Below are 7660 nucleotides of genomic sequence, written 5' to 3' on the forward strand. Positions count from 1 at the left end.
CATAGGCCAGAATGATGCAAACATGCATAACGCAAGCTCAGCCCTGTGAGTTCTATTGTCTATCAGTTGTTGTCTATGTGTCTGGGTAGAGGAAATCCCCCTCCTGATCTAGTCTAAATATAATTTATATGAACAAATGCAAGGTAGCTGCAGTTTGAATGGGTTCATTGCTGATTAGGAAAAACCAGTCCCAACATAGCCCATATAAAACTTTTTACAACTGATTAATCACTGTCATACATTATAGGGTCCAGAGTTTTCCTAGTTATGTTAACATAAGGAAAAAACTAAGGAAAAAAACTCCAGGCCCCAGGGGGTAAAAATTTCCCCACCGCTCTGGGACCTATGGTGCCACCACTCTGCTTGCAGTTGACAGTTATTGTCAGGTATGTAGATGAACAGAGCTTTATTCAGGAATGAGTCTTGGGCTACTTTGAGGTGTCAAATGGGCGAGATGCACAGTCTGTGTTTGACTTTATGAATTTTGAGATGTCGGAGTTTAACTTCATTGAGAAACTCGTGCCCAAACCTACGATGGCACAGCTGTAATGGAATGTATCTGCTATTTGTATTTACAGCTAAGTCCCATGGATTAAGAGGTGATGACCACTCCACTACCATTGTCAACTTTCTCCTGACATGAACTGAAGCCATGTCTCATGTACCTTCTCCTCCACTGGCACATTGAATGTTTCCTCTCCAAGCACTGTGAGTAGACCTGTCAATTTCCCCTCATTACTGTATGTAGAGTCAATCACATACACAATCACATTATTACACATCAATGATTTTACTCCTTGCTTGGACTAACTCATTCTTAGCTCTTTTGTCTAACACTGTAGTGTGTTGTGTTATTGTTTTTTTGTCTTCCCAGTCAAATCCTGTCCTGCACTGAAGTCAAGCCTCTGAACACCTTAACTCATACCCTCCCTCATGCAATCACTGCTGTGATCCCTTCCCCATAATATTGTACCATAAATGTCTTTATTAAATGCTTTCGGTTAAAATTATTTGACGACATTTGAAAGACACTTGTCTCCATGCGTTCTGTGCCTATACCGTGGTTACCTATACCATGGTCTCCCATACTCCAAAATGTTTCAAGTCACCATCCTCCACTGGAGTCTTCAGGTGCCTTTTGGCAAACTCCAAGCGGGCTGTCATGTACCTTTTACTGAGGAGTGGCTTCCGTCTGGCCACTCTACCATAAAGGCCTGATTGGTGGAGTGCTGCAGAGATGGTTGTCCTTCTGGAAGGTTCTCCCATTTCCAGAGGAACTCTGTCAGAGTTACCATCAGGTTCTTGGTCACCTCCCTGACCTCTCCCCCGATTGCTCAGTTTGGCCGGGTGGCCAGCTCTTGGAGGATCCAAACATCTTCCATATAAGAATAACAGAGGCCACTGTGTTGTTGGGGACCTTCAATGCTGCAGAAATGTTTTTGGTACCCTTTCCCAGGTCTGTGGCAACACATGGCTTGGTTTTTGCTGTGACATGCACTGTCAACTGTGGGACCTTATATAGACAGGTGTGTGCCTTTCCAAAACATGTCCAATCAATTGAATTTACCACAGCTGGACTCCAATCAAGTTGTAGAAACATCTCAAGGATGATCAATGGAAACAGGATGCACCTGAGCTCAATTTTGAGTCTCATAGCAAAAGGTAAATAAGGCATGTTTTTTTATTTTTAGATTCTTTTTTAATGTTTTTGTTTTGTCATTAGGGTTTTGTGTGTAGAATGAGGAGGACATTTTTTAATTTAATACATTTTAGAATAAGGCTGTAACATAATAAAATGTGGAAAAAGTCAAGGGGTCTCAATACTTTCCGAAGGCACTGTATAAAGGCACGGGACCCTACGACGTTCAGAGCGCTTTGTACACAAATGTCAGCCGGAACCGTTCCAGAACTGCTCAAAGTCCCCCATTAACATCTTAACCATCTCATTTAGTTAGAATTTCCCTCCACATACAGTGGGGCAAAAAAGTATTTAGTCAGCCACCAATTGTGCAACTTCTCCCACTTAAAAAGATGAGAGAGGCCTGTAATTTACATCATAGGTACACTTCAACTATGACAGACAAAATGAGAAGAAAAAAAATCCAGAAAATCACATTGTAGGATTTTTTATGAATTTGCAAATTATGGTGGAAAATAAGTATTTGGTCAATAACAAAAGTTCCTCAATACTTTGTTATATACCCTTTGTTGGCAATGACAAAGGTCAAACATTTTCTGTATGTCTTCACAAGGTTTTCACACACTGTTGCTGGTATTTTGGCCCATTCCTGCATGCAGATCTCCTCTAGAGCAGTGATGTTTTGGGGCTGTTGCTGGGCAACACGGACTTTCAACTCCCTCCAAAGATTTTCTATGGGATTGAGATCTGGAGACTGGCTAGGCGACTCCAGGACCTTGAAATGCTTCTTACGAAACCACTCCTTCGTTGCCCGGGCGGTGTGTTTGGGATCATTGTCATGCTGAAAGACGCAGCCACGTTTCATCTTCAATGCCCTTGCTGATGGAAGAAGGTTTTCACTCAAAATCTCACGATACATGGCCCCATTCATTCTTTCCTTTACACGGATCAGTCGTCCTGGTCGCTTTGCAGAAAAACAGCACCAAAGCATGATGTTTCCACCCCCATGCTTCACAGTAGGTATGGTGTTCTTTGGATGCAACTCAGCATTCTTTGACCTCCAAACACAACGAGTTGAGTTTTTAACCAAAAAGTTATATTTTGGTTTCATCTGGCCATATGACATTCTCCCCATCTTCTTCTCGATCATCCAAATGCTCTCTAGCAAACTTCAGACAGGCCTGGACATGTACTGGCTTAAGCAGGGGGACACGTCTGGCACTGCAGGATTTGAGTCCCTGGCGGCGTAGTGTGTTACTGATGGTAGGCTTTGTTACTTTGGTCCCAGCTCACTGCAGGTTCTGGGATTTTGCTCACCGTTCTTGTGATCGTTTTGACCCCACGGGGTGAGATCTTGTGTGGAGCCCCAGATCGAGGGAGATTATCAGTGGTCTTGTATGTCTTCCATTTCCTAATAATTGCTCCCACAGTTGATTTCTTCAAACCAAGCTGCTTACCTATTGCAGATTCAGTCTTCCCAGCCTGGTGCAGGTCTACAATTTTGTTTCTGGTGTCCTTTGACAGCTCTTTGGTCTTGGCCATAGTGGAGTTTGGAGTGTGACTGTTTGAGGTTGTGGACAGGCGTCTTTCATACTGATAACAAGTTCAAACAAGTGCCATCAATACAGGTAACGAGTGGAGGACAGAGGAGCCTCTTAAATAAGAAGTTACAGGTCTGTGAGAGCCATAAATCTTGCTTGTTTGTTGGTGACCAAATACTTATTTTCCACCATAATTTGCAAATAACTTAAAAATCCTACAATGTGATTTTCTGGATGTTTTTCTCTCATTTTGTCTGTCATAGTTGAAGTGTACCTATGATGAAAATGACAGGCCACTCTCATCTTTTTAAGTGGGAGAAGTTGCACAATTGGTGGCTGACTAAATACTTTTTTGCCTCACTGTACAAAGGAGTCAAACCCACAGTCATTTTGTAAACATCTGAATATGATGAATAGCTAAGTATTTGAAGTACCTTCCAAAAGGTGGGTTGAAAAGCAACCAACCAACTGAAATAATCATAAGATTAACCCTACACGTGGGAGTCTACTAAATAAAATAATTGCTATCCATGTCTGCTTTGTGATCTTTTTTCCAGTCTGCAGCCAGACACACAAAATATATATTTTCAGCACAGACTTTAATTTGACTCATTCACCTGTTTTTTTTTTTTTTTTTTTTTTTTTTTTTAGAGGAGTGAGTAAAGTCGCAGGGATAATTATAACGACAACACATTCCAGGCGTGACCACGTAACAATACAACCCAAAAGGGAACAAAGCATACTGTTTAAAGTGATGGTATTGGCTTATTTTGGGAAAGATTTTCTAAGGCCGGAAACATACACAGACAAATCCTAAAAACGAACAAGGAGATGCCAGGGAGAAATCGAGTAAAACCTAACATGGTAAAAATGTCTCTGGCACAACAACACAACCTGAATGGAAGGACATTGTGCTGTTATAGGTGATGGTATTTCATTGGGCTTATTTTGGGAGAGACTTGCAAGTAGGAGAAATCTAACCATGGGAAAATAACATAACCCGAATGGAAGGACAGAGAACTATTTCGGGAGAGACTTACTAAGGCTCAGTCTGGGGGAGCCAGTCTAAATGGTCTGATCTTTTCATAAAAGCATATACAGTTGAAGTCAGAAGTTTACATACACCTTAGTCAAATACATTTAAACTCAGTTTTCACAATTCCTGACATTTAATCCTAGTAAACATTCCCTGTCTTAGGTCAGTTAGGATCACCGCTTTATTTTAAGAATGTGAAATGTCAGAATAATAGAGAGAATAATTTATATCATCATATTCCCAGCAGGTCAGAAGTTTACATACACTCAATTAGTATTTGGTAGCATTGCCTTTAAATTGTTAACTTGGGTCAAATGTTTTGGGTAGCCTTCCACAAACTTCCTACAATAAGTTGGGTGAATTTTTGCCCATTCCCCTGACAGAGCTGGTGTAACTGAGTCAGGTTTGTAGGCCTCCTTGCTCGCACACACTTTTCAGTTCTTCCCACAAATTTTCTATAGGATTGAGGTCAGGGCTTTGTGATGGCCACTCCAATACCTTGACTTTGTTGTCCTTAAGCCATTTTGCCACAACTTTGGAAGTATGCTTGGGGGTCATTGTCCATTTGAAAGACCAAGCTTTAACTGATGTCTTGAGATCTTGCTTCATATATCCACATAATTTTCCATCCTCATGATGCCATCTATTTTGTGAAGTGCACCAGTCCCTCATGAAGCAAAGCACCCTCAAAACATGATGCTGCCACCCCGTGCTTCACGGTTGGGATGGTGTTCTTCAGCTTGCAGTCCTCCCCCTTTCTCCTGCAAACATAACGATGGTCTTTATGGCCAAACAGTTCTATTATTGTTTCATCAGAGCAGAGGACATTTCTCCAAAAAGTATGATCTTTGTCCCCATGTGCAGTTGCAAACCATAGTCTGGCTTTTTCTTTATGGTGGTTTTGGAGAAGTGGCTTCTTCCTTGCAGAGAGGCCTTGCAGTTTATGTTGATATAGGACTTGTTTTACTGTGGATATACAGTGGGGCAAAAAAGTATTTAGTCAGCCACCAATTGTGCAAGTTCTCCCACTTAAAAAAATCCAGAAAATCACATTGTAGGATTGTTAATGAATTTATTTGCAAATTATGGTGGAAAATAAGTATTTGGTCACCTACAAACAAGCAAGATTTCTGGCTCTCACAGACCTGTAACTTCTTATTTAAGAGGCTCCTCTGTCCTCCACTCATTACCTGTATTAATGGCACCTGTTTGAACTAGTTATCAGTATAAAATACACCTGTCCACAACTTCAAACAGTCACACTCCAAACTCCACTATGGCCAAGACCAAAAGAGCACACCAGAAACAAAATTGTAGACCTGCAACAGGGAAGACTGAATCTGCAATATGTAAGCAGCTTGGTTTGAAGAAATCAACTGTGGGAGCAATTATTAGGAAATGGAAAACATACAAGACCACTGATAATCTCCCTCGATCTGGGGCTCCACGCAACATCTCACCCCGTGGGGTCAAAATGATCACAAGAACGGTGAGCAAAAATCCCAGAACCACACGGGGGGACCTAGTGAATGACCTGCAGAGAGCTGGGAGCAAAGTAACAAAGCCTACCATCAGTAACACACTACGCCGCCAGGGACTCAAATCCTGCAGTGCCAGACGTGTCCCCCTGCTTAAGCCAGTACATGTCCAGGCCATTCTGAAGTTCGCTAGAGAGCATTTGGATGATCCAGAAGAAGATTGGGAGAATGTCATATGGTCAGATGAAACCAAAATATAACTTTTTGGTAAAAACTCAACTCGTTGTGTTTGGAGGACAAAGAATGCTGAGTTGCATCCAAAGAACACCATACCTACTGTGAAGCATGGGGGTGGAAACATCATGCTTTGGGGCTGTTTTTCTGCAAAGGGACCAGGACGACTGATCCGTGTAAAGGAAAGAATGAATGGGGCCATGTATCGTGAGATTTTGAGTGAAAACCTCCTTCCATCAGCAAGGGCATTGAAGATGAAACATGGCTGGGTCTTTCAGCATGACAATGATCCCAAACACACCGCCCGGGCAACGAAGGAGTGGCTTCGTAAGAAGCATTTCAAGGTCCTGGAGTGGCCTAGCAAGTCTCCAGATCTCAACCCCATAGAAAATCTTTGGAGGGAGTTGAAAGTCCGTGTTGCCCAGCAACAGCCCCAAAACATCACTGCTCTAGAGGAGATCTGCATGGAGGAATGGGCCAAAATACCAGCAAAAGTGTGTGAAAACCTTGTGAAGACTTACTGAAAACGTTTGACCTCTGTTATATACCCTTTGTTGGCAATGACAAAATATTGAGATAAACTTTTGTTATTGACCAAATACTTATTTTCCACCATAATTTGCAAATAAATTCATTTAAAAATCCTACAATGTGATTTTCTGGACTTTTTTTTCTCATTTTGTCTGTCATAGTTGAAGTGTACCTATGATGAAAATTACAGGCCTCTCTCATATTTTTAAGTGGGAGAACTTGCACAATTGGTGGCTCACTAAATACTTTTTTGCCCCACTGTAGATACTTTTGTACCCGTTTCCTCCAGCATCTTCACAAGGTCCTTTGCTGTTGTTCTGGGACAGAATGCATCTCCTTCCTGAGCGGTATGACGGCTGCGTCCTCCCATGGTGTTTATACTTGCGTGCTATTGTTTGTACAGATGAACGTGGTACCTTCAGGTGTTTGGAACCAGACTAATATTTTTTTCTGAAGTTTTGGCTTATTTCTTTTGATTTTCCCATGATGTCAAGAGAAGAGGCACTGGGTTTGAAGGTAGGCCTTGAAATACATCCACAGGTACACATCCAATTGACTCAAATTATGTCAATTAGCCTATCAGAAGCTTCTAAAGCCAGGACATCATTTTCTGGAATTTTCCCAAGCTGTTTAAAGGCACAGTCAACTTAGTGTATGTAAACTTGTGTCATGCACAAAGTAGATGTCCTAACCGACTTAGCAAAACTTTAACAATAAATTTAGGGAGTGGTTGAAAAACTAGTTTTAATGACTCCAACCTAAGTGTATGTAAACTTCCCACTTCAACTCTATGTTCCCTCTGGGTTCAGCAACAATAGCTTGATTTAACCTAAAGAATCTCTGACATAATTCAACCAACTGAGGCTCCTCAGTAGTAGCCTGGTCCCAGATCTGTTTGGAACATTTGGCATGATAATGACCATAGGAGTTGGCAAGAGAGCACAAACATATAAGGGACCAGACTAGGCTACCTCTGTAGTACTTTCATCATAGAACCTTGTCACGTCCAAATAAAAATTGCGTGGATCGTGCAGTGTCAATTAATCCTGGTCCTGGGGACCCAAAGGGGCACAAATTTTTGTTTTTGCCATAGCAATATACAGCTGATTCAAATGAGCAACTCATCCGCAAGCTTTGCTGATTTAAACCAGGTGTGTATACTAAGGCAAAAACAAAAATGCAAAGTTTTCAATTCACTGCT

General features: G+C 41.6%; 1 protein-coding gene across 2 annotated transcripts in view; it reads right to left on the reverse strand.

Moving 5' to 3' along the window:
- LOC112217433 (ectonucleotide pyrophosphatase/phosphodiesterase family member 1) overlaps positions 1–7660 on the reverse strand; it is a 74702-nt gene that overhangs the window by 27641 nt on the left and 39401 nt on the right. The window lies entirely within an intron of this gene.

Source organism: Oncorhynchus tshawytscha, linkage group LG18, assembly GCF_018296145.1.
Source record: "Oncorhynchus tshawytscha isolate Ot180627B linkage group LG18, Otsh_v2.0, whole genome shotgun sequence".
In the NCBI taxonomy this organism is placed as follows: domain Eukaryota; kingdom Metazoa; phylum Chordata; class Actinopteri; order Salmoniformes; family Salmonidae; genus Oncorhynchus; species Oncorhynchus tshawytscha.